The sequence below is a fragment of the Cuculus canorus genome, chromosome 1, assembly GCF_017976375.1.
Source record: "Cuculus canorus isolate bCucCan1 chromosome 1, bCucCan1.pri, whole genome shotgun sequence".
Lineage (NCBI taxonomy): Eukaryota > Metazoa > Chordata > Aves > Cuculiformes > Cuculidae > Cuculus > Cuculus canorus.
Window position 1 is genome coordinate 10,559,186 of NC_071401.1, and position 27,943 is coordinate 10,587,128.

Sequence of the window (27,943 nt, forward strand, 5' to 3'; positions counted from 1 at the left end):
TGCTTCTCAGGGAGATGTCAACAAGATCTGCACTTGCTGACAGCCATTGCATTCACATTTGTTACATTCCCCGTATGGTTTAAATGTTGTCTTTGTTATATGGATTTTTGTCTAGGATTTAGGTTGCACTTCTAGGTAGCTGGGGAAAGGGAACAGAAGGTTATTTATAGCCTGCAGAAGTGGAGGAAGTTTCTAGGAGGAAGTAAAATGAAAGATCTGTTTGGCACAAAAGCATCCTGGCACAGTGCGTTGTGCTTGCCTGTCTGCCCCAGAGCCCGACTGCCAGTGTACACTGTGTCAGTGTATTTACTTCAAAGAACTACTTTGGTTTATTCCAGCCGAGATTTCCATCCTCAGGCTACAGAGTACTTACCAGGCACATGATATGTATCTTTACCTACTTTTTGCTTGCATGTTACACATAGTTCTTTGGAATGTAGCATTATCATTAAATGATACAATTAGAAGAAAAAACACTTATATTACAGACATCAACAAGCCTTTCTGTTAATTAAGTCAGAGCTAGAGAAGCATCACTGTATTTCTGATTAAAATACTGTACTATGCATCTGGATAAAAAAAATTACATTAGCTACAATTATTAAAAGGAAATGGATTTTGTTTATTAATATTTGTTCTGTCAGTGTGTATGCTCCAGGATGACATGTTTTTCCTGTATTACACAAGCTGATGTTTATAAAGCACAGCAGAACAAAAGTGATACAGCTCAAATCAATCATTACCATAGGACTACAAATGTGTTCCATTGCTGGCCCAAAGGGTTGGTACAATTAGCTAAGCAGACATCTTAGTGTTTATTTTTGCTTGAAAAACTGATAGATAATTTCATGTACAAATTAGAATCAAAAGACAAATAACCATTTACAGAGGCATTTAGTCCACGGCTTACTAGTTTAAGGACTCTAGAACATCCTTCTTCTGAGCAGCCAAGAGATGAAATATTTATCAAGGTAACGGAGTTTAGCTTTATGGTCACAGTAGGCATCACAGGGTGATGGATGGCAAATGCATGCGTTTCCATCAAAATGACATTTACTGCTTAAAAAACTAACTCTTTTTGAGCGCATGACTTAAAAACAAACACAAACTGCTGAAAAAGAACCCAAAACACAACAGGCTGTTGCAGATGTAACTTTGAAGATCATTTGAAAAATATGGTATGCTAATGGGAATTGTAATATTAAGCAGCAAAGGGAAGGGAGCTCTCAAGGAAGCTGTCTCTCAACTGTAGATTCAACACTATAAAGCTTTGATGGCAATTAGAGCTTATCCGTTTTATCGCCACTCTCACGTCTTCTTCCTACCACAGAACACTCTCCCTTTGGCTGTCCTGTAACATTCATTCATGAGTTGTGTAGTCAAATAGGTGTGGTAAAAAAACCCCAACATTATTGTTGCCTACATAAACAAAATTTTGTTGTTTAGGTCAGAGTATAGTCACTTAATCAAGAAAGCATGTCTTGGCCTATTTGTGGGATTACAAAGTGGTCTGAACAGGTGTAGCTTCGTGTAATACCGATACAAAAGTCTTTATAGACTATAATCACAGCCTAAATCTAATCATCCAGGGTTCCTATGGAATCCTTATAGATATGAGAACTTCACTCTTACTTGCCAAGCTTGCCTGCACAAGCAATTTTGAAAAAGATTATTTCTGACCGAAAGTAGACAAATTCAGTGTAGACATCTAAATCTGAGCTCATTGCCCTAAGCTCTCTTTCTAGTCAGCAAAGAGACACATTCAGAATGAAATTAATATGATGTTTTTTTTCATGGCTCCTTCGGGATTAGATGAATTGAACAATAAAACGGGCAATCTGTCTTCACTGCCTATGAAGAGAGTCTGGGGTAATTAGCTTAAAGATGGGAGATATCTACTTTTGCTCAAAGGAAATGTGCCACAAATGTTATCCATACCTGCTGCTGCCCCTGATGCAGCTAATAATCTGCTGACTGAATTCAGGAAGTCAGGTTGGTAATTATATTATGAACATATATGTTCATACTTTGCAAGTTGGTAGAAATGACTATTAGCTAACTTTGTGCAGAGTATAAAAGCAAGGGTATATAAAATTATATTGCATTGCACAGGTTTTTATAAATAGGTCTCTGTTTAATATTGCCAATGTTTTTCAGCACTCAGTTGTTTTAAACTTCATTGTCTTTCACATAGCTGTAAGTAGGATAATTTTCAGCTACTGTTAAACAAAGCACCAGCCGAAGTTATAGAGTCTGTGTGTGCAATATCTCCTCTAACTGGGCAGTTAATTGACAGCTTGAAAAGTGGGATAAAAGTCTTGATGAATACTAGAGACTCCATGGCAACAGCTGGGAATCAAAGCTGACCCTGGAGAAATCTTTAATGACCCACAAAGATGACTATTAAAATAGTCTCTAGGCTTGTCCATCCCAGCACATTTGATGAGTATTCAGATCCAAGACAGGACTTTGCTATACTGACTCTGTTTAGTTGGTATGTTTATTAACAGCCAGAAGAATAATCACAGTTTGAATATATAACATCGTAAGTGATGAATGGACTACAACCACCGCCTAAGCATAAGACCAAGGTTTGTGATTCAGTCTGAGTTTTTCTTGTGTGCTTTAGGATGGATCAAATTGTAATGTATAGAATTAGCCTGTCTCCATTAATAAGTGAGGTAGCATAAAGGAATAGATTAGACTGGATACTTAATTTTGAGACAAGAAAGTGAGATTAAATAAAACTGACCACTAAATGCATGTCACCATTAATTTCCTGTGAGTTATGAGCAGAAGTGTACAAGGAAGTTGCAAGATGGATTTTTCCCTTTACTTTAAGATGATGCCTCCGGATCATGAAGTACATTGGAATCAAGAGCTGTCATTTCTTTAACCAGTATCATCTTTTCTGTGGAAGGCTTTTGTGATAGAACATAACTGATAAAGATATGCACTCAAATAGACAATAGACAAAAAAAAAAAAAAAGAAGAAATCAGATTAATCAATTCATAATTCTCTACCAAAATAATAAAATTGGATTTATAGACCCCACACATTCTTGTTAGAAGAGCATGAATTAATTTCATTAGTGTTTCATTAATAACATGGAGGAAAATAAATGTTCAGCCGCCCACAGAACAAATAATTTTGAAGTTGTTCTTTATCTGCTCTAACCTCAGGTGTTGGTTTTAATCACAAGACAAAATTTGACTTGGCTGCTCTCACTGTTGAAGAAAAGCAGAATAAGATTCCTTTTATAAAAGAAAAAAAAAAGGAATACAGTTCTTCCACATTTTTCAAAACCCAGCTTAGCATAAACTATTTTGTTCCTGATTTTTTCAGCAAAAACAAGGGATAAGCAGGCTTCAGCATACTTCAAGACTGCTTTGTAAAGCCACTTTAATTTAGCTCTGAGGTTGTCAGCATCTGAGGAGAGGATGATCTTGCACTTTTTGAAAAACAAGTGAAAAATAAACACAGTGCACAGCATTGTGTTTATTTGCACAGTAGTTTCTCAGAAAAACATTCATTTTTAATAACAGTTATTGCTAACTAGATTGCATTTTTAAGGAAAAGAACCAGATTTTATTTTCAGGTATTTAATAAAATGCTCAAATTACAAGACATCCTACATAAACATACAGAGAGGAGAAAATGTAGAATAGGACTTTATCCTTACCTTAAGTCAGTAAATAGTGTATCCATGAATACCTTTCCAGCCAGTATCAAGTAGAGGGGCAGCCTTCTACTCAATCATTCCCCAAGTCTGCTGAACAAGGAAAGTAAAAAGTAAAACTCCTCATCTGTGTGAGATACACCTGCTTTTACCTGCTTTCCTCAGTGGCAAGGTAAGCAGCATGAAAAGAGGTTAGAATTAAACTCATGTAGCTGTAGAAATCTAAAAACTAAGCAGCTAGTCTAAACTAATCTTCTAGTCTCCCTGTATAGTCCATGATATGAGCCTAAATCAGTGGTTTACAGGCCTGGTGGGGGAAAAAAAAAAAAAAAAAGACATCTAATTATCATGATTATGCAAGTGAAACAGGGAAGTTTGAGAGTGTGACTGATGCAGTAACAGAGAAATGAGAAAACCTTTGGTCCATCAAGTAACTAACAAAGGTCTGCAAAGGTAATATTGTAAGATGTGCAAACTAACAATTATCAAAACATTTCAGAACGTACAGCATAAACTAAATGCAGTATCTTGCTGTTCATTGGAGCCTGAGCATATGTGTCTGCAATATAAGTAATTAACTAAGAACTGAATATGATTGCACAACTGGAACATTATAACTGTTAGCTTATATGTAAAAGGGAGGTTTAGCTTGAATCCTTTCAACATGGGCTGGTGGATGTCTGCATGTTTCTGGTTGCTGGCTGGTGCCAAACATACTGAGTTACGCTTGTGACTTGCAAGTTGATGTGCATAATGAGACCTGTGTAAAAATCCAGCCTTGAGTCAAATTTATGGTTGAATGATTCATGGTGATGGAAAAGAGGCAAGCTCTGGAGCAGACAATGCTACTGATGGCTAGCAAAATCATGGCCAGTCCTGGAATGAAAGTAAGGGGGTTTGGAGAGTGAGAGAAGAAAACTCTAGAACAATGACAAAGTTGACAAATGACTAGGTGTCTTCAGAGGGTGACATTGTCTCCAGAGGGGTACTGCTCATGGAAATACAGCTACATGGTTAACTTTTACACAGACAAACTTATGTGAGAGGAATTCCACTCCTCTACAGTGAGTTAATACAGAACGTTTTCTCTGTTTATGGGGAGTAAGGCAGATAAGCAATCTTATGCATGTTATGTTTTTGGGGAATAATGGGTGCAGAAACAGGCAAAGCTTTTACAATCATAGTGTCCCATATTGGAATAGGATTTGCTTCCTACAAACACTGTTGTCACAGTGAAAAAAGTCACCATTCTAAGGGCAACATGATGCACTGCATACAAAGTTTCATCTCAGAATTAATATTTACAGCAACTGAATAAACTGGAAATGAGTAAGAAAGGGAAATACAGAAGCAACTTTCCCTATAACACCATGAATGGTGCTGCTTTAATGTTGTTTAGAATTTTGGCTGGAGGCACTGAGAACATCAACTTTTTAATGAAAACTCAAAGCGTCCATAGCAGTGTGAAAATTCTAACATTGCTGTATTCCCATATCACTTTTTAACAGCTTGAAGGGAGAAAAACTTTCATTTTAAATGTTTCTTGGTTAATTTACAAAGAAATTAGTAGAAGAAAACTTCTAGAAGGTAATACAATAGCATTACTTGTGCATGTCACGCAACATCAAGCCTGGAAAAGTTGCCATAAACTACTTTTTCTTATACCAGAATTATCCTGCTCTTTTCAGAACCACTTATTCTCTTCACTCATGAATTAGGATCTGGTCAGGCAGACTGATATCTTCAAGTGCCATGAGGTGGTTTAACTCCTTTGACTTTTTTTGCTGAGACTGTGGCCTATATATAAATTCTTAGAGGAAATGTGCCATATGAATTAATCGCCTGCTTTAAGCTAGAGTATTTATTCAGTCATTGTAATCAGCAAGGGAGTGATCTCCTGAACTCCCAGAGCTAAATACAACAGAGAAAGAATTGGAGTATTGAGCTGGTTATAAATATTTTGGAAAGTGGGGATGTTAATGGAGAGAAATAAGGCTTTGTCTACTCTAAGGAGTTCAGTGCAGCAAATCCTAAGCGTGTTGAGTGTTGTGGTTTAACCCTAGTCAACAGCTAAGCCCAACATAGCCACTTATTCACTTCCTCCCAGTGGGATGGGGGAGAGAATCAGAACAGTGAAAGTGAGGAAACTTGTGGGCTGAGATGAAGACGGCTTAACAGGTAAATCAAAAACTATATGCACAAGCAAAGTAAAACAAGGAATTCATTCACTACTCCCCATCACCAGGCAAGTGTTTAACCATCTCCAGGAAAGCAGGGCTCCATTATGCATAACAGTTACTCGGGAAGACAAATGCCATAACTTTTAGCACCTCCCCCTTCCTTCCTCTTCCACCAGATTTTTATTTCTAAATATGTTGTCATACAGTATGGAATAGCTCTTTGATCGGTTAGGGTCAGCTCTCCCAGCAGTGTCCCCTTCCAACTTCTTGTGCACCCCTAATTTACTCGGAGGTGGGGTGGGGTGAGGAGCAGAAAAGACCTTGATGCTGTGTAAACTCTGCTCAGCCAAAACTAAATCATCCTTGTGCTCTGAACAGACTTTTCAGCACAAATTCAAAATATAACCCCATAGAAGCTATGAAGAAATTGAACTCTATCCCAGCCAAAACAGTACAAAAAGCTAATAAATACAGTACTAGTAAACAGGGCAGTAAGTCCACATTTTTCAGGAACACATCACATGGATGTCTGAAAGTTGCATGTGCAGACTGGCACAAAAGCTCATTATTTCTGATAGTGGGTGTCTTCCAGTCTTTCCACCCTCGTATCTGTAAAAGAACCTAATACACCCCACATCAGCCTGTTAAAACAAGGTGAAAATTTTGACCTGGAAAATTGCAGAAGGAGATGGAGTTTATCCCGGGTTAAGTTGATATCAATTTGAGTTTTTTAAAGCCAAGAGAATTAGTAAAATCTTGCTGGGCTTAGAACTAAGCCAATACGACACAGAGCAAGAAAGCATACCTTAATCATTTCTGCAGTGAGAGTAGAAAGACCGGGTTACAGAACAGTCTCAGCAGAGAAAAGAATGGTTTCATACTAGATGCTTTCAGGAAACATGATGGCTAGGAAGAATTTTCATAGTGAATTTACAATGAGAATTGTGAATTTGGCCGTGAAAAGTTATTCATATATTTAAGTGACTTCACTGAGTATTTCCAATCCTTATTCTAGGGTCAGTTCAATCCTGCCTCTGAGATGGAATCCACTGACTTTTTAGCAGAAGTGGTATCAGAACTACAGGTTCATGAGAAAGTAGAGAATGAATAGCCAACTATTTTGTTGATGCTTTTACTTTTTATATAAGTGATCAAAAATTCCCTGGATCACAATTTAAACCCAAGGATCCTGCTTCCAGGGTAATGATTCCAGCCTCTCCTTGCACTGCCATGTTCCCTCTTTACAGCTTAGCTGGTGGTCCTGGCATCCAGAGTAAGCCTGAGGTTCTATGAGCAAAGGTAGGAGCTCTGGTGAAAGCAATGTATTCTTTACTGTATGACGTTGGCACCTTGTGCTGGATTTTCAAGTGACAGGGGTGAGACACCAGACCTATATGTCAAACTATGAAAAGTCAGTTTTCTACCTGTGCTATGGTGCTTTTGTATCCTTCTTTACCTCAAATCTGTATGACTTTCTGCTTACCATTGCATAGGAATATAGTAGAACAGTGAGGTTTAATTTTCAAAAGTACTTCTCTCAAGCTCATTCATATATTTTTCCATAAGTGTATTTCCTTTCCTTCCCATTTTTGTCTATAAAACCAGACACTTCCTCTCATCTCCATTTTAATGAAGCTTTTGTTAATTGGCCCAGGGTCAGACCATACCATTTAATCTCTACATTAAAGTGGCTAAAGAAGTGTGTATGTACAGAAGCATACCATTCTGTGTGCCACAGAGATGTTCTCTTAAAGATAAACAAGTTCTTCTTGAATGCCATACCTCAAGCTCGCCACATTTTGTGAAAAGAATGACAAAAAATCACAACTGTTCTCCTCCCACCTTTTTCTTTTTTATTATAGCGGTTTGTTATTCAATCATCTTCATGAAAGTGCCGGCTGCTCTTAAGGCTTCCAAGGAGGATTGGAATGAGCCTCGTGGGGAAAGTTAGAAGCAGGCTAGAATGCTGAATTTTGGCAGTTTCATAAAGGAGAGGAAGAAATATGTAGCTACTTGGGGGTGATTTGGAGTTAAGAATAATTTGGGACCTTTGTAAACAATAGCATCTTAAATTGGTTTCCACAAAGCTCTTTCATTTTTCACTAAAAGTTTTTCAACATCAGATCATTTCAGTACTGAATGTGGTGCAATGCCCCTCCTTTCCCTCTCCTCTTGTTCTCTTAGTAACTTCTATTCATCAAAAAGTTTTTTTCTACTCTATTGTGTATTTCAAAACCTGTTACGTTTGTATCTCAGCCTTCATCTGCTCTGGTTTTGCTTCTTCTGGTCTAGGTATAAGTAAGAGATATTGCTAAGTGAAAAAGATACACTTAAGTAGTATTAAATCACTCATCTGAATATTTATTCAAAATCGAATCATGTTTCTCACACTTATGTGTTTAATTAATAGGCAAAAAACAACTTTATTGCAGTTATACATGTAAATTAGCCTTGAACACAACTAAGCAAGAAGAATAGAAACGTTGATTTGTTATAGTACTTTAAGACTACTCTTAGAGTTCAAAAGCTTTTGAAGTAGCACACATCCACTAAGAGTTAGACAAGGAGAGATACCTAAATGAGTTTCTCCTTCTTATATTCAGATGCCCACTTTAACATTACCAAAATTATGGTTAATATAGTAATGAAAAACTGACCTGTCATCCAGGATTGCTAGTCAACAACCTCCAGTCAAAAAAGAGAGATTATACAAAGATTGCCTTCTGCAGATTATTAATCCAAGTTTCACAGCCAACTACCTCAATAGCTGGAAAAGAATTCAGTGACTGACACTGAATTCAAAACCGGAAATCTAGATTTGAATTTTTTTCTCCTGTACAGTAACATCCACGGATCTAAGCACCATTTGCAGAATATCTGTATGCAGCTCTGGACCCAGATCCTCAAATGTGTGTAGGAAACTCATGTTCACACAATTCATCAGAAACACACGGCCCCAAAACTATTTATGGATTTGTAATTACACACCTGAATAAAGACTTGTTTCAGAGAGGCTGCTGAGAACCCAGCCACAGATATAAGATATTTTAGGTTGTAATATCTGCTGTTATTTGTACAAAACAACATGGGGTGAAGGAAAAGCATAATCCCTGCACAAAATAGATCAAGAAGTAGAATGGAGGTGAAGTGGTCAAATATGTGATGGGTTGCACAGTCGCAAGATGAAACAAATGCTCATATAGGCATTAACTGTCCTTGACCCACTACAAAATGCAGTGCAGGCAGATCACAACAGTAAATAACACTCTTAATCTGCAATGAGAAAAGAGAACAATTGACAGAGTGTTGTGAATCATCAAAAGCGGAATGTGTGAAAGGGCTGGAGCAGTGTGGGAAGAAACAATAAGATTATTACATAGACTTTCCGTGGATCAGACCGCAAGCTGATGCAAGTGGAAGTAAGTTTAGTCATTTAAGCTGGTTGTTTGAGTTTACAAACTGCCATTTTCCCCCATGAGACATAGTTCCTTTTACCCTTTTTTTCTTGTTTTTATTTTACGATGACTAGATTACCTCTCCTGTGTATCTGAAATGAGTGTCTTGTCACAGCTTTCAATCACGCTTCTGTGTGTGAACATAAAGAAGAGCTTTACACAGCCAAACTTGGAAATGAAAATATTTTCAAAACCAAACAACATTTACCCATTGTATTGCTGTGCTCTTTGCTATTGACAATGATATTTGTCTTACCTCTTCCAACAGAGCCTCCCCTGCAGTGAATTCATAATAATGCATTACAGAAATACAGATGTTGGTGACAAAGGAGAGCAAAACAAGATAGTTCCCTTTCTTATGAATGTTTTGTCATCTCTAGCACCAAATGACTCGAGCAACAAGGCTTCAACTGCACCCCTTGGGACACTATTGCACAGCCCAATGCATCTCACTGTCAGGATATTTGCACGAAGATTCAATGAAAACCTTCTTCTTGCAATTCCACCCCATTACTCCTAGTTACAACCCTGTCTGCTACTCTATGTAATTTCTCTCACCTGCCTCCTGTCAATGCTGTGGTGTGTTATCCTGTCCCCTCTGACAAGCCAAACTCATTCAGCTGCTTAGGTCATGCTTCATAAGTCAACCTCTCTTGGCTTCCTTGATCATTTTTGTTGCCCTTCTCTGAACTGTCTTCAATTTATCAGCCTTTTTTTCAAAGCAGTGGTGCTTAGATATGAATGAAGCAAAGACCACAACCCCGTGCTTCACAAGTTCCACAGATGTATGTAGGAATGAGAACAATCTTGCTGGATATATGAGACAGAAAAAAAAGTAAATTGACAAGAAAAAAACTGTTAATACTGAGTTGGTTGAAAAAGAAGTCTACTAAAATTTTATTTAATTGAAATGTTTAAATTCAGTATGTGTACACAGAAACACAGTACTTCCGTATTTGTTTTCTGTCAGATCTCTACACGGTCTTCACCTATCTGTCATGTATACTAAATCCTCTTCATGGGCAAATTTGGAAGTTGGGGCTTTTATTTCAAGCCAAAATTCAATCAGATTTGGAAATCCATATGAAAAAATAGATTTTTATTTTTATTTCCTCATGCCTCACAACCGAAACCATAGAAAATAAACACAAGAAGATAAAAACTCAGTTTAGTCTTTATCCAACAAAGACTTTGAATAACACTACTTAAATACCTTAATTCAAATATACACAAAGACTCTGCTACATCCTTGTTTCTGAATGCAATTACATTAGACCTGATTCATTTGAGAATCAATCACAAACACAAAAGCCCTTTGTTAATTTTTCTGTGGTAATAGCCAATTTCTCTTCCATGTAACAAATAGTATGTGACAGCTTTTTTATATTGGAAGGTCCTAATGTCTGGTCTTAACTGAGTGAGTAGAAATACAGAAGAGCTACATGGAAAAGCCTGGACACCATCAGTATTGTAAGGAATAACTGTTCTTTACAAACCTCAGAAATCTTTTTAGTGCATTCATGCAATCACAGATTAAGGAAAAGCAGACAATTTTAGCAGAGATTCTAACAATTTGCATGGGGGGTTTTTGGAGAAAAAAAGACTGTGGGACGAAACACGTGGTGAGATGGCAGGCTGCTGGTCTCCACATGTGGAACTAGAAAGCTGGAGAAACATACCTTTGTAAATATTTTTATGAATAAAGAGCCAAGCTAAGATTTTGTGAAATTATTATCCAACAATAACATTTAAAGCAGGATTATTTTTGACTTGTCAAGAAAAAATTACAGTTTTCAGTTCATCAGCCCATCATCATCACTACTTATATTTCACTGCATCTCTACAATAAATACTGCAATAAAACCTCTATTCTGCATGGAAATTCCTGAGTGAAACTAGTAATAATATTCGGCTTTCTCAAAATAATTACAAAACCATCAAAACAAATTCTTAAAATGTGAGGAATCTAAAAACAAAATAAAAGTTCTAGTGTCCTAAATAGAAAATGGTAAAAAAAAAAAAAACAGAATGGGGTAATTTTTTTATTGGTGAAAGAGAAGTTAAACCTGTATTGAGCTCTGTCTCACACACTGCACCTTTTCGCCAACAACTTTCTTTAAAAAAATCCCACAAAAATACAACAACAAACAAAATAAAAAAGAAGACCCTCTTTTTATCAAGGCTAGAACTTTTTCAAGTCTGATTTCACTGTGTACAAGAAACAATCCTTCCCTAGCAGCTGTCTATGTACGAGGTGACAGAATAGGTCTCTTCCAGCTCTCATCTCTGATTCATTTGTCTTTCAGGCATGTCATGAGCTTTGCATCATCATCTCTGAATTATCCAGCGATCAGCATTAGTTCCAAACAACCTCACATGGTCCCCAGTACTTTTCCATAAAGGCTGAATTTCTGCTTCATGTCACTAACTGTCTTTATTGATTGAGAAAGACAGACATAGCACCAGTGCTTGTTCCTCTCTATTCAAAATCCCCAGTGAAGCACCATGAAGTACCTCTTTGACTGACAGACGTGATAGCATTTGTCCTCATCTCGTGACCGGTGATGTTGCATGTTCATTCACAGGAGGTCAGCACAGAAAATATGAACAGAGCGTGTTTGTATGTGCAATGCCTCAGCTTTCTTAAGTATTATTTAATCCATTTCCTTCATAAATATGCATGGCATTGAATTTAAGCAGGTCTGTATAAAGCATTTCTGAAGTCTTTTCCTCTAAGAGGTCAGGGTAAGTAACCTTGCTTATAAAGAAAACAGTAATAAACAATGACCACATTTTATTAATGTACTTTCTAACTTGAAAAGAGGTGAAAGAAAATGCCAGACTGCTGGGAAGGAGATGGGAGAAGTGAAATGAGAGTGTTGAACTAGGATTAGAGCCAATACTGCCCTGGGCTTCTGCAGACAACTGACATAACTGTAAAATTTCAGAAGCAGACACAAATTTTTAAATATTGGTTAGAGATAAAAGCAGTCTTACTCCCAGAGATTTGGGTAACTCTTCTTATGCCAATTGACCCGTTACTCAGAATCTCTGAAAAGTGCCTAAAATATATATGAAATCTGGCACGCATGGAAAAAGCTTTAAAAAATATCCAAATAGACCTAGCTGAAAACTTGGACATTCATTTTCTTCATTCCTTTTCTTCCAATAAGCAAAAAGAATGTCTGCTGCATTTTACAGAAGATTTTCCACAATGTTCACTGGTGGTAGAACACAGCTTTTTAGAGTGAAGGACTGTTAACAGAAACAGAGTTTAATTAGTATCTTACTTCAAAACGGGCTTAATGTCAGCCTGTTCCTTTGGCTATGCAGCGTTTCCCCACCAGCAGGACTATTTTGTCTTGTGGAAAGTGGGGTCACGAGGACCCAACACAACAGCAAAGGCCATCTCTGTCATTCTCCTTTACAAAACTGGTCTCTGGGGTAGCAAGCTAAATGAGACATTCTTGTTATGTGTGAGAGCCTAGTAACATCTGAAAAATGTTTGTCTAAAGAAGTAGCAGCCTGGTCCTTCCTTGTTTGGCAGACTTTCTGTAAAGAGGTCTAATATGGTGACTGACTTTTCAGGACAGACAGGGCAAAAGGTATATTAGATGCTTGCTAGATATGTGAAACTGGCAAAAAAGAAAACATGAAGGCAAGGTTTTGAGGAGAAAATAAAAATTAACATGGAAGATCTGGATGGGAAACATAGAAGGAAAGAAAAGAAAAAAGGTATTATTGCTCTAAAAGCATATGAAATTCATGTCCAAAATTCAATACTCTAGTTGTGGCCCAGCAGTCTTGGACATCAAACACAAAAATAATCTGTGTCCCAGAGAGGGTGCAGTCTAAGAGAGGGTAACATATTACAAATATATTGTAAGAAGAAAGGGATGAGGTAGCAGCTGCCATTTTGTTTGCTCAGTTTGTCTTCATTTTGTGGTGTTTAATGAGAGGCTGGGAACATTCAGACTTCTAGGAATACTTTGTGTGTTTTGTGACATTGTTGAATATTTAAAAGAAAGAATTATGATTCTGAGTTACAATGAATGAGATTTACCCATCCCATCTTCATATTTAATCTCCTTGAGGCCAAGGAGGTAGAAATCTTAAAAGGAATGCTTTTCTCATTTTGATTTAAAAAAATTAAGAATGTAAAAAACATCTTGAAAAATATTTTGTCAAAATTTTCGAAGATGATGAGATGTCCCAGTTTAGGTCCCCCAGACAGCAGCTAAGCACTGAGCAGTGTCATCCCAGTTCTCTTGCCAAAGGAAGGGGAAATGGGAGAGGAAAAGAAAACCCAAAGGTTGAAAAGGAAAACTGATCTAATAAAAATAATAAAAGCTAACGTTAATAGGATCATAGAATCACCAGGTTGGAAAAGACCTCTTGGATCATCAAGTCCAACCATTCCTATCTGCCACTAAACCATGTCCCTGAGCACCTCATCTACCTGTCTTTTAAAGACCTCCAGGAATAATGACTCAACCACTGCTGTGAAAAATGCTTTCCTGATATCCAACCTGAACCTCCCCTGGTGCAGCTTGAGGCCGTTCCCCCTTGTCCTGTCCACTGTCACTTGGGAGAAGAGGCCAGCACCCTCCCCTCTACAACCTCCTTTCAGGTAGTTGTAGAGAGCAATAGGGTCTTCCCTCAGCCTCCTCTTCTCAAGGCTAAACAACCCCAGGTCCCTCTGCTGCTCCTCGTAAGACTCATTCTCCAGCTGCTTCATCAGCTTCGTTGCTTTTCTCTGGACACGCTCCAGAGCCTCAACATCCTTCTTGGAGGGAGGGACCAGGAATTTAACACAGGATTCAAGGTGCGGTCTCACCAGTGCCGAGTACAGAGGGAGAATCACTTCCCTGGACCTGCTGGTCGCACTGTTTCTGATGCAAGCCAAGATGCCATTGGCCTTCTTGGCCACCTGGGCACACTGCTGGCTCATGTTCAGTCGCTGCCAACCAATACCCCCAGGTCCTTTCCCTCTGTGCAGATTTCTAGCCACAGGATTGTTGTGCCTCAAGTGCAGAACCCGGCATTTGGCCTTGTTAAATGTCATACTGTTGGTCTCAGCCCAGCAGTCCAGTCTGCTCAGATCCCTTTGCAGAGCCTCCCTACCCTCCTGCAGATCAACACTTCCTCCCAGCTTAGTGTCATCTGCGAACTTGGTAAGGGTGCACTCAATGCCTTCATCCAGGTCATTGATAAAGATATTGAACAAGACTGGACCCAGCACTGAGCCCTGGGATCCATCACTTGTGACCTATTAATACTATTAATTAAAATAATATAAACATTATATATATGAAATACTTAGCAGTCCCGGAATGTGCTACAAGCAGTGGTGACCACATGGCGAACACTACAAGCACAATAGTTTTGGTTGGCAGATATAGCTGCAGTCACAGAGAGCATGAGAACTGGAACCACAGCTGAATTTTAAACAGCATGGTAAGCAGGTCCTTGAGAGACAGCAGCCATCTAGAAGAAGGTAGTCCCAACAGAGCATCTTGCTTATATAGAGACTGTGACATTTATCATATGGAATATATTCTTTGGTCCGTTTGGGTTAGCTGGTCAAAATCTACTCCTCCCAGCATCATGCTCCTGGTTCATCAAAGCTACAAGAGTCCTTGATTTCCATGGAAGTGATATTCCATGGATGACAACAAAAGTAAAATGTAATAACTTATCACCTTTATTCTCACAGAGCTTTGAATAATTTAGTAACTGGAAAGTGCAACTACTTAGATACGTAGCTTTCTAATAAGACAGCTGATTTTATCCTGGCTAAAACCCTGAATATAGGGTTTATTTTCAAGCTGCAGTTGCCTTTGGAAGATGTTTTTGTCATTTTCCAATAAGCTCAAGTCTTCCATGATAGTAAAGAAACTGTCCATTAGCATTCTGAATGGACTTGAGAAGGCTGACATTACAGTATTGGAGGTCACCCTGACGGTCATTTCAAGCAATAATAAGAGACATTGGAGGCAATGGAGTTGCATAAGCTGACAAAACAGCGTGCAATCAAGAAAACCAATGAAATCAAGACTGCACTAATGATCAGGGGTGTTAAAGCACCTGATAGGTCACAAGGCACAAAATTGGACTATGCACTTTTATGCAGGCAGGAAAAAGACACTGGAAATGTCAGCAATGCCACAGAAATGTCAGAAATGTCACTCTTACTTGTGTGAAGACTGTTTACAATAGAAAACGAAAGGAGAAAATTCACATGATAGTAACAGGCAAGATATTCAAGTGGTCTGGAAGTGAGAAGAAAAGAACGGTGACTAGTTTGAGTGCAAAGCAATGGTCAGCATTTTGAGGTAGATGAAAATTAAATGGGGACATAGGCATAAATTTACGGAAGACAAGACTCCTCTTAAAATATGTCAAATTAAAGGTTGGTAGAGAATGGCACACAGAAGAGCTTCTTAGGTTGTAGAAGGCAGATGTCTTGTCCTGCAGTACACCTTTTATAGTCTTAAGCATGTTGGTGGACAAAAAATAAGAAAATAACATCTGCAGCATGTGATTTATGGAAAATATCAGTGCCTGTGGAACACTATAATTTACTTCAAATCTGCATTATAGGTTTACTTATGAAGCAGTGAAACTAGTCCTATCTATCACTACATTTTGTTTAACTCAAGTTAAATGAAAAAAAAAAGATTAGAGATAGTTGTCTGTCAGCCCCAACTCTTAATAATGGCAACATTTCCTTTAGTCATTCACAGTGGCCATTTAATCTGGCTGTGAGAATTAAAGTGTACAAAGAGAAAGAAGGCAATGTCAGGACCAGAAAAGGAAGTAAATGAAGGATACTCCACCACTGGGAAATGAGTCAGTGACTAGAATCTCCTCGAGTCTGCTGCTGTAGAAATATCCAACTCTTACTCAGTTTCGTTTAAGCAAAATAGCATTAGCAAAAAGAATATGGATCCAGAATCTGGTATGTATGTCCATAACTGTCAGAGGAGATTCTATGCCCCTTTCAATTAAAGCTATAATCTATTAGAGAGAATGTTCATAGAAAGACATTGTTTGAATTTCTTTTTAATTTAAGTCTCTTTTCCAGCACCACGCAATGTAGGATTTCCTCCGTTCACAGTAAAAAAAAAAGCAAATAAATTATATATATTAGGTCCTCAGTATCATTATTTTAAATTGGCTGTTCTTAAGCAGGAAAAGTTATTTTAGAGCTCGTCTTGCTCAGAAGGTTAGCTTACTTTGAAAACACATAAGTAGCTGGCATTGATTTAGAAAATTATACTATAATGCAAGGACCATGTTTAACCTGATTATAGCAGCCTATCTTCTAGATCAAACTTATATTTAACAACAGTTTGTGTACAAATATGTCAATTGTTTTACCGCAATCTAGAATTTACGGGATCCTTGATCAAAGATGGGTGCTACCCCAAGAATGATATAATCCATGTAAAAGGCAACAGAAATCACATAGTTATAAATAGATAACTAAAAGTACACAGAAGTTGTGACAATATACAATTAGCATGATGGAAAGAAACATTAACAAAATGGCATTGGCAGCATAGGAAAGGTGATTTGTGTGGAGGGCTATGGTGCAGAGCAACAAATTCCTTTGTAGTCGTTTACAAGTTGGGAGGGAACACAGCCAGGACAACATACACAAAGTGGCCAAAGGGATATTCCATAGCATGTGACATCATGCTGAACAATAAAACTGAGAGCAGTCATCCACGGGGGCAGCAGCACTTCCACTTCTGAGGGACTCTCTGGGCATAGATCAATTGCAATTGCATTGTGCATCACTTCTTTGTATATTCTATTATTATTTTTGTTGTCATTGATACTATTGTTGTTACTGCTTTCTTTTCTGTCCTATTAAACGATCTTTACCTTAACACACAAGTTTTATCTTCTCCCAATTTTGTGTCCCACGGGGGGGGAGGCAGACTGTGAGTAAATGGCTTTGTGGTGTAACAGGTAGTTTCTCCCTCATATATAAGACAGCATAGAAGATAGTCCCAAAATGCTGTTTGTCTGTGTAATAAGTCACCAACAATCAAAGGGTTGGTAACACTAGACATCATCCTCCAGAGGCAGGAGTCAAAAATTTAGTAGAAAAAATGAACCATAGGATCACCAGGTTGGGAAAGTCCATAAAAGTTCTTAAAGACAGAGATGGCAAGTGTGCCTCAGAGTGAACAACCATCCAAGAAATTGAAAGAAAGGGGGTAGGGGATGGTTCAAGACACAGACCAAACCAATAACTTGTGGTTTAACTTCATGGGAGCAAAATTCAACATTAACCTGACTGAGGAGAGGTCGTGTCTATCTGCTAGCCCACAAAGACTTCCCACTGTATGAGAGGCTGGAAGACAGTTTCAGTCATTTGTTTGAAGGTCATGAGGGAAAAAATCTGAAAGATGTTGCTGTATCCCAGTTGGAAGAGCTTAGAGAGAGATTCAGGTGGAAGCTAATGCCCAAATTACACTCCCTGGTGATAGGTATTGTGAGGAATTACTGCTGAGATGTCAAAACAGAAGATGGAGAAGAGGAGCTATGAGACAAATATTAAAAGCTCTCTTCGATCACACAGAACCTGCAGTTAGACATTCATAAGGAGTGTCAAAAAGATAGGTGTATGTGCTAGCTTTGGCATTCTGGTTAGGCCCAAGACAGGTTGACCATCCTGTACAGAAATCATTGCTACTGCCTTATGCCCAGAAATAAAATACACCAGGGGGAAAACTAAAACTGAGAGCAAGGGATTTGTTAAAAAAAAAAAAGGGCAGCAGAAGATGGCAGATCCATACAATTGAAGTGAGATATGCTGTAGATCTTTATCTTGAAATTCAATGCATTTAACACTGAAACACTTTAAAAAGTTCTTCCTTGGAGACAGGCCAGAACATTTAGTATCTTTCAGGATGAATTCATTAGTTAAAATACTAAGGTTCAAAAGAAGTATCAAATAAAAGGGTAATAAAGTGACAAAGAAATATCTCCTTGGAAACACATTCAAATTAAATTGTTATAGCCTATACAAATATAGCATACAATAAAGTTCTTAGCCACTGCAGGCTGCAAAGCACATTTTCTTGCTATCTGAATCTTGAACTATGATCAGGAGCTGACAGAGCAGAAGTTGATATTTTAAGCCACTAACACAATGCAATTTTCTTCTCCTCAGGCCTTTTTTTTCCAGGTTGTTGATTTTGTTTATATTTTAAAATGAAATCGTTGCCTTCCTTAAATTGGCATTTTGTTTGGAGCTTTCCTTTCAAAATAAATCTCGGCTGACTGAGAATTATAGTGCAGATTGCTGTGCATTTTTGTTAACCCTCAGACCTGTTATTTTTGTACTAGTTTGGAAGTTTCTAAATTTTTTAAGTGTCAAACCACATAAATTTCAAATGTCCCTTTAAGGTTTTTAGACACTTTTCTCATTATTGATGATGAGTTAAAACCATTTTTGGAGAGCACACTATATGGATTTATCTGTCTCATTTACCCTGGATACGAGTTTGTTACATTCTGAATTTTATAGGCAATAATGCAGCTGTGCTAGGCATTTGCCAATTGTTATGATTTTTTTTTTTAACTTGTTTGCTAAATTCTATGAGGATTTAACACTCCAACTACTTGGTGAAATGATACCTTTTGTCAAAATACACAGAGCACTATATCTATGGAAGATCAGAGTTTCCAGAATATTATAGAAACCTTACATTATCTAGTTGAATCTGTTGCTTGTCTAGATAGCTTATCCTTATATCTAGATTTGGGAATTGTCTGGCGTTTTATTTTCCAAGACAAAATGACAATTAACTGAGCTATTCTTTTTCCCCCAAATGTAATTTCTTAGGAAAAAAAAGAACGCCATTGCAAAGATGAAATCTATGGTCAAACTGAGAAAAGAACACAGACACTTCTGTTGACAGCAGGAACCTGAAAGAGGATTACCCACAGCTCGGTTGAGTAGCTTAATCTCCAAGTTGTAAAGGCAGCTCTTCTCACGTTGCCTGGCTGGAGCGCTCTCAATTTGCATAAACAGTTTAATAACTAACAGGGCAACAGGAAAAAAATTGGCAGTGTAGAAACACTCCGTGGGATCTAAGCACTAAGTTCATTTCTTTCCTTTACATGACTAGATTTTAAGGCTTTAATTTCATTCTAGAAAGAACAAAAATAGGGTTAAAATGCTCATGTATTCCACAGAATAATTCTTGATTATTTGTGACAGCCATCATTTTTTCAAGCTTTTTAACTCTATCTAAAGGCATAAATGTGGACCACATTCAGGAATATACATAAGACTGAAAACCAAGTTTGGACTTGTGTCATGCTGAAGCTAAAGGAACATAGACCTGTACCCAAGTGCTTTTTCTAAATAATCACATGAGGGATGTTAAATCTGGACTGAGAACAAAAGAGCAGAAAAAATATCCTGGTACTCCCACCTATTATTATTGAAATCCAGGAAGAGTTACCAAAAAACAGAGGCTGGGATTTCTGTGGCTTACATAGGCCACAGCGGTAAGGCATAAAATCTTAAATGGCTTTTTCCAAATTGGTACAAAGAAGTATTATTTCCAAATTTGACAGTCACGATATGTCAATAGTAGCACTTAAATAATGCACATAGTATCCAAATCCCCAACACTTTGGAGTGTATGTTCACTTTAAGGTCATTGAAGAGGAAGAATCTCCAGACAGTCCTTTGAACTTAAGATGTGAATTCCACTGTGACGGTGTCTCTCTGGTGATTGCAGAGGGGTCTGAGGCTCCTTGCTTAGACTGAAGTCTTTAATTCAGGCCCTTCTACAAGATGCCTACATTCAGGTAAGATAAGCCCTAAAACTGAGAAAAAAAAAATCTTTAAATCATTAGAAGAAATTAAAATCAGAAGCATATTTTCCCCAAAGATCTTAAAATTAACTGAGAGACCACAGCGTTTTAGTCAAGACTTGATTCTGTTCGTGAAGACAGAAATGGAAAAATCTTCCACTGACTCTAGCAGATACAGGATTGTGCCTCTAATGAGACATACATGGATGAACAAAGCATGTAAAGCAAGTTAATACTAATTTATATCACTAGAAACGATAGAACTGGAGATAAACAAAAAGAAGGGTACTTTTTCCTTAAAGATTACGTGTTGTCTGGGTCTGGCAAATCCATTTTTTCACAACTTTTCCATCAACCTGTATGAAGTTTATAGTTAAGTGAACCAGATTTCACATCCAGTGAAATTGCTTGTGTTAAAGCCCCGTAATCCAAACCGAACTAATTGATTATCTTTACCAAGGCAAAAGCAAGCAGCTGCAAAGCTGTACAGCCAAAGAAAAGATGGGTCAGCATGAGTCACTTGTATTTGTATAATCAATTTTTCCAGTACTAGCAAGTTTCTCTGAATTTTTAGACAATAACTGTAGGCTACCAAGTTGTCTTTCACATCTACTTGACTCAAAGTTTCACCAAGGTGTTGGTTTTCCATATTTCCCCTCCTATCTGAAATGAGGCCAACGAAACAAAACAATAAAGATAGAAAACTCACCAGCTGAAATGTTGGTGTTGTAAACAGAAATCACTGATAAAGGGTGATTAAGCCAAATACTGTCATTTCTATTTCTTAGATTAGAGTTGCTTTCTGACTGACACATGAATAAGCAGGTATTATTTTGTTCCCAATAAAAACTACAATACATCTCTACTTCTATAATTGTAGCCGGCTATATTATTTTATACTTACCTTCCAGTGGTTCACTGACCAAAAAAACAGTAATAAAAACCCCAACCTGTTTCAAATATAGTAAGTAGTCATTTGGTTTACATTTATTCACTAACTTAAGTTTTAATTATTTAGAAGCTATTCCTTTCATAGACACCTAGAGGAATTTCAGTAACTAAATTATCAAGACTTATTCTGAGTGGGAGAGGGAAAAGCACTTGGCTTACTATATTTTTTTGACCAGATATACTATCACTAAACCAAAACAGAACCCTGCTTTCTAAGTTGCATATTTTAAAACTGAAGATTTGGATTATGTAGCAAAAAATAATTTCTGGGTATGTATTAAAAAGGAGAACTGTCTTATTGTTTTGTTTTGATTTTTCTCTTTGGATTGATTTATTTTTCTGAAAACAGAGCCTCTGCAAAGCAACATAAGAGATTAAGGCCATCTCACTGTTCCTTGGCCCATGTCCTGTACAGTATAAATATACTTCAAGCCTAAAACTGCTTCATCCAGTCCAACTTAATCATGGAGCCTTTCACCCTAATCAATGGAAAGAAAGAGGTATTTCCGAGAGGTACTTATCAGAAGTACTCTATACAAATGTTGTAGGATGTTGGGAATTTATCCTCTGGAGACGGTTGATGCACACTATTTAGTGTGGAAGGAGTACACACATATAAGAAAAAAATATTTTGCTTTTAGACAGCTAAAATTAATATGTCAAATTGCAACATAAACTTTTTAAATCTATGTTTATATGAGAAAATAGAGTATTATAGGGAGAAATACGCTGAAGACAGTGAATCTGATACTGCAATATATCAATGCACAGGTTACATCCAGCCTAAAGCGTTGGAAGCTGGCAAAGATTCCAGCCCAAGTGTAGAGCTGGCTTCTAGTTTAGGAACCTGCAGCATCTTCCGCTTGAGACCATTTCCTGAATTCACACTTTGTCATGGTTCACATGAGTTCTTTGGTTTTACATAGGTAGCAGCATGTAGGGCCGCAACAATACAGCGATGTTTACTGTTAAAAATTTGAGGCTATAAAAATAATAAAGTTGTATGACAGACTGCTAAGACAAGTATGCCATAAAAACTTCATTTATATAACAATGCAATCAAGTGACCTTACATCAAAAAAAAAAAGTACCCTGAAGTTGTTTCTGCTGCCATTATCTGTTGAAAGTTTTGTTTGTTTTTCAAGGTTCAAAATTCATTAAAATGCATCTATACTTTTCTTGGGGTTCAAAGGAAACACATGAGCAAGATTTAGGAAAACAAAGTTGCTATCAGCTGTCACCATCAGAAAATACAACTTCTATTAGCTTTTGGGGCATAATTATTACATCAATCATTGTTTTAAAAGTGGGAAACTCTATTAAGTACTGGAAACAAGTTCCATGGCATTTCCCAGCCATGAAACACTTTTCTCAGAGACAGTAAATCACTTCTCAGCCTTTAAGTGTTAACCTTCATCAGTACCATGAGTTAAGCAGCAGGACTAACATACATAAACCCTCATATATTTCCTTTAGGGAAAAAAAATAATTGTAGTAGGAAGGAGAATGTCAGAAGAAAGGAAAAATGATCAGGACTGATCAATTTTTTGTAACCTTTCCTCCTGAAACAGAGGGAGAAAGTACAGACAAGTACTTGCTGTCACGTGGGTGTTTTGAGAAGAAAAGGCTGTTATCTCAAAGATAGCATGTAGGAAGTATAAAGCGGTTTCCAAGGAAACTATTTTTCAGATAGCTCTCTTGCCAGAGATTCATTGTTTTTATTGGCATCAACCTATCTCATATACACCCTTCTCTTTTAACAGGATGATAAAATCCAAATGTTTCGAGATTCTGAGTTTTGAGTTTGGCTATTACACCATCTTTAATGACTAACTGCTAACAACAACATACAGAAAACTGAGCACCTACTCCAAATCTTTCCTTAGTGAAGATAAGTATTCTAATGCAAACAATTCAAATCTAAACATAAGTAGCATTTTAAGTACCCAAGCAAAACCCACCTTTAAACCAGGAATGAAGCCTTCTGGAAATGAAAATTAAAAAAAGCCAAACAATCTAAAGTAGACATACTCTAGCTAGAGTGTCTCTTATCTGCAAGGTGTTGGCTTAAAAAAAAAAGAAAAGATTTATAACAGCAATAATGGATCTATGTCTCTGCTTAGGTAATGGCCAATTAGAGCACTAATGACCTGAGGCAAAACAGCGGATTTTAACTTTTTTCAAATCAGGTAAAATCTGACTTGCAAAGATCAGCAGTTTGAAAGCTACTTGAAATGATTACATGACTAAATGTACTTCTTGGCCATCCATGGAGAAAAAACTTAAGAACTGAGCTCTGAAAATGGAATGCACCTGTCTTCAGCTAAGTAATTACTTCTATACCAAGGTTTGCACCAAATACATTCCTGACTTCCAACACAGCAGAAGGTAATGACTTAGGCTTGCATTCTGCAGGACCTAGATGATGTAATTTGATTCTATAATTTAATAAGACCCTGTTGCCTTGCAAGTCAAACTCTTAAGCACATGCTTAACTTCATGGGCTGACTCATACACAGCTTTCAGTGGTGTAACGGTTGACTGAAGCCAAGCAGATGGTTATGAGTTTTGTTGGATGGAGGCCTAGATGCTTAGAAGGATGCTGGTGAAGTGTTTTATGACTCTCCCTAAGTTATTTTCCGTTCTATTTTTTGCTTCGATTCTTATATAGAAAATATTTTTTCTTTAACCTACTATGTCCCTTCAGTCTCCATCCATATCCTTTTATTGTCATCATCTTAAGTACATTGCTTTGCAAAGTTACAAAGAAAACTATATTAACTTTGTATCAGTACATTTTTTAACATTTTAAAGTACTATAAAACTTAGCATAACAAATTTAGGAAAAAATTATCATACACAATTCATCAGATTGTCAGCAGTCATTCGTTACTCGTTAAAACTAGTTGTCTAACAGAACTTTCTTTGTGCCTCTCTGTGCAATGAGTTTCCACTCTGTGTATTGACCCTGACAGGGACCCAATAAAGATTATGGCATATTAAGGAAAGATTATGGCCTACTAAAGACCTGACAAAAATTAGGGCCTATTAAGGACTTATTAAGGAATACCTGGCTGGCCAATGACACAAAGGCTGTGACTTTCCAACTGCTGAAACCCCTGTCCCTGCTCCTCCACACTCCTGCACTGCCAAGGCAGGAAGGTATAGAACTTTTCCCAGGCACACAGTCCTGGAAGATGTGGGTCTCCAGTCCATTAGGATGACCACAAACCACACTCAATCAGGTATAAAACAGGATCCTACCAAAGAGCTAATTGGAGTCCTTTCCTCCTCAGAACTGTGGACATACAGTGCAGTAGGGAATCTCCTCTTGGACCACGACATTGCCCAAGGTAAATTCCCTGGAACGGAGAGCCCTCATCTTATAGATGAGTGAGTGTGCACATTTTAAGTCATCCTCCTAAAGAATTGTTCACAAAACTTAGGAATTCTTAAGGTAGTTGTGTAGTAATATTCCCAATGACATTCAAATCTGTGGTTTATTTTTTAATGTCAGAATGAGTCCTCATTAACTTTTGGTGACTAATTTTTTTGTGTGCGTCTCCACGACAATTAGAAAATAGACAATAGACAGTGGATTAAACAATCAGGGGGTGAGGATGGGGAAATCAGAAAATATCGCTCAGCATGACAAACAGTGGTCTCAATGTCTCTGTAATTAAATCTTGCAAAGTAATCTTAGTTTTCCTTGCAAAGTAGAATTTGTGTAGGCATCTGAATGAACATATGGTTCCAATCTGCTGTCCCACACCTTCTATTTCTATGTGACATTTATATCACTCAGTTTGCACAGGAGATGGGTAGATTGTATCTTACTGTATGGTCATTATTCATTATTTGAACACAATTTTGTTTGTGAATATAAGTGACAAACGACTTCATTTATTCATTGATAGCAGGGTGCCATGCTATCAAGAAATGTCCACTGAAAAAGATATGAAATTTCTGCTTATGGAATAATGGGAGAATTCTAATTAGAGATGTTCTTAAACATTTTCTTATCACTGTGATCTTTTATTCTCAAATGTAAAGTAGCGCTTGTGGAATGGATTAATAAAGATACAAGCCACAAGTGATATATACCTGTGGTGGTCTGGCCTCAGCTTCCAGCCAAGCTCCCACACAGCCGTTCACATACTCTCCTCCTCACCCCAGCCCAGCAAACTAGGAACAACAGGAGCAAGAAGATTCATCGGTTGAGATAAGGATGGGAAGATAACTTAATAGTTGTTATTGCAGGCAAAACAGACTCTGTTGGGGGGCATTTAACTTACAAATAATTAATATAAATGTTTGGATTCTGATTTGGGTACTGTTAAACAGCAACAACAACAAGAAAAGAACATGTAGACACTTAGGAAAAACATATTTCCCTCTCCTTTCCCAGGCCCAGTTTTACTCCAGACTCCTCTCCAGCCACCTTATTGCTGTCACAGGTTGTACCCCTTCAGCAAGGCAATGGGTGATGCAGAGGATCAGGGTTAAGGCACAGCAGTTTCTCTCTGCTGTTCCTTTCTTCTTGCTCAGTTTCCATGTCCCAACTTGGGTCCTCTATGAGCTGTAGTCCTTTGGGAGAGTATCTGTTTCACTGTGGTCTCATCTGCGGGTCCCTTTGTGCAGCAATGTTGGTTCTGCCATGGAGTACATCCTTTCACACTTTTCAACATGGTCTTCCCCTCCTCTTTCTCAGTCTTTTGGGTTTGGGTCCTCCCCTGCTTCTTCCTCTGCCCGTACTGTGCTCTCTGCTATTTTGTAAATATTTTTTCACAGAGGGGCCAGCAGCTTTGCTGGTGGGCTCATCTGTGTCCTACAGTGTGTCCATTGCAAAGCCAGTTGGGACCAGTGGTGTCTGGCACGGGGCAGCCACTGCTGCAGCCCTCAGTTGTTAAAAACTTGCCACGTAAACCCAATTCAATATAATTTGCAAATTTCTTTGCCAAAGCTAACAGAAATCTCGGTCCCAATGAAGCCAGAAGAGTTTATGTGTGTGTATGTATGTATGTGTGTGTATAACTTTTGCCCCAAGAGTGTTTCAAAAATCCTAGCCCAGTGTCCATCTGTATCCTGACTTCAGGTCAGGTAATTCCCAGACAGATAAAAGGTACAATTGCATTTCAGTCTCTGTGCAAATGAAGTTCAGGTATGGGTCCCGAGTGCCTTCTTAAGAGGTACCCAATGTCGATGCTGAGGGTCACACTCCAGCCATGCATGTCACACAAGTAAATTAAATGAAACATGAAGAAGCTCAGAGTTACTGGGTTTTTTTAACCTGTTCCAAAGTCTGTATATGGGAACTGTTGCCATCTGGCTGCTGCCGAGCTCTCTTGTGAAAGTTATGATCTCTTTAGTCTAACAGCTCTTCTAAACTCAAAGCACACAACTGGGATCCTACACTGACAAGAAAAAGCTCTGAGTCCAACTGGAAAGGAAAATAAACCTTGCAGGTTCTCAAAAGTATGACAGGGAGCAGTTATTTGGCTTCATGTTTCTACAAGAGAATTTCTATAAAGTCCCAGAACCTTTCAATACAGATCAGAAGTCCATTTGCGGATCAGTGCATCTGCCTCTGTAAGAAATTACTTTCTTTAGCAGTCCATCTCAATGGCATCTAAAGAGGGAAGCATCATCTCCCAATCCAGGGACTGGTATGTAAGCTGGAGAAAACACTGTGCAAAATTCCTACATTTTGGACTTCAGGGAAACAGAATTAAAGTCAAATTCAATGTCATTATGGTTAAATAGAGGATATTATGAAATAAATCTGCTTTTTAATCAGTCTATTGTAATGACTTGGAAGTATTTTTAAATTAACCCATAATTTATACGTTATTTGCTTAATGAGGTATTTCCTTATGGCTTAATAATGACTATTGTTAGGAAGACATCTAAAGAGGAGGCTCATCTCAATTTTGAAGTATTTTCGTATATGCTTACTTACTGAAAAGAGGCAGTCTCTCTCTTGCATTTCTAATCCCCAAAATCAGCTATATTGTAAAGATCTTTTGCTGTTTTTAAACTAACATTTGTGAAAAAAGTCAACGATTGGGTTTTTTTTTTTAACATTCTTTTAAAAATACTTGATAGCATTTTTAGAAGGACTTCTTTTCTTGTGTTGCTGGCAATATCTACCAAAATATTTTTGCAAAATGTGGTGTTCAGATATGACTTCCCCATGATCTGAGAACATCACTGGGAAACCAGCAGATGTGAAGCAAAAGAACTGGTTACAGAAATAGTTTTGCTTTGCCCATTCTGGCTCCTTTTTAAGTTCCTCTGATAATACTCAGTTTGGGTTTGCTGCTGTCATTGTTTGGGGATTTTTTCTTCATGACTTATTTTTTAATTTAACAATTTTTTTGTTTGTTTGTTGGGTTTTCTTTTTCTGGTGGGTTTTTTTTGATAGCTGTTTCTGCAATTTCAACTCACAGATCAGTAGGCTGAGCTGCAACAGGGAAGAGGAGATGAACTAGGCACTATCAGTGGGGCTTTGAAATAAATTCTTCTTTTTAATGGGCAATACGGTTTTAACTTTTCTTTGGTCATACTCTTTTTGTGTTGATTTATTATCTTTGACAGGCTTTTTAGTGCAAGTCACAGTTGGCCACATACAAATCTTAACTGGAAAGGACATCCTCAAGTTTGGGAAGAAAGTGTTCCCGTTGGCAGTTCATTCGTTTCTTCTCTGTTGAGAAGACTTCAAACCAGGCTCTGCCTAAGACTGCCAGTCGTGTGCTTGTGCAGTGTTTATCAAAGAGAACAGAAGCACTACAGAGGAGTAAACAAGGAAAATAAGTGGGGATAAACTGCT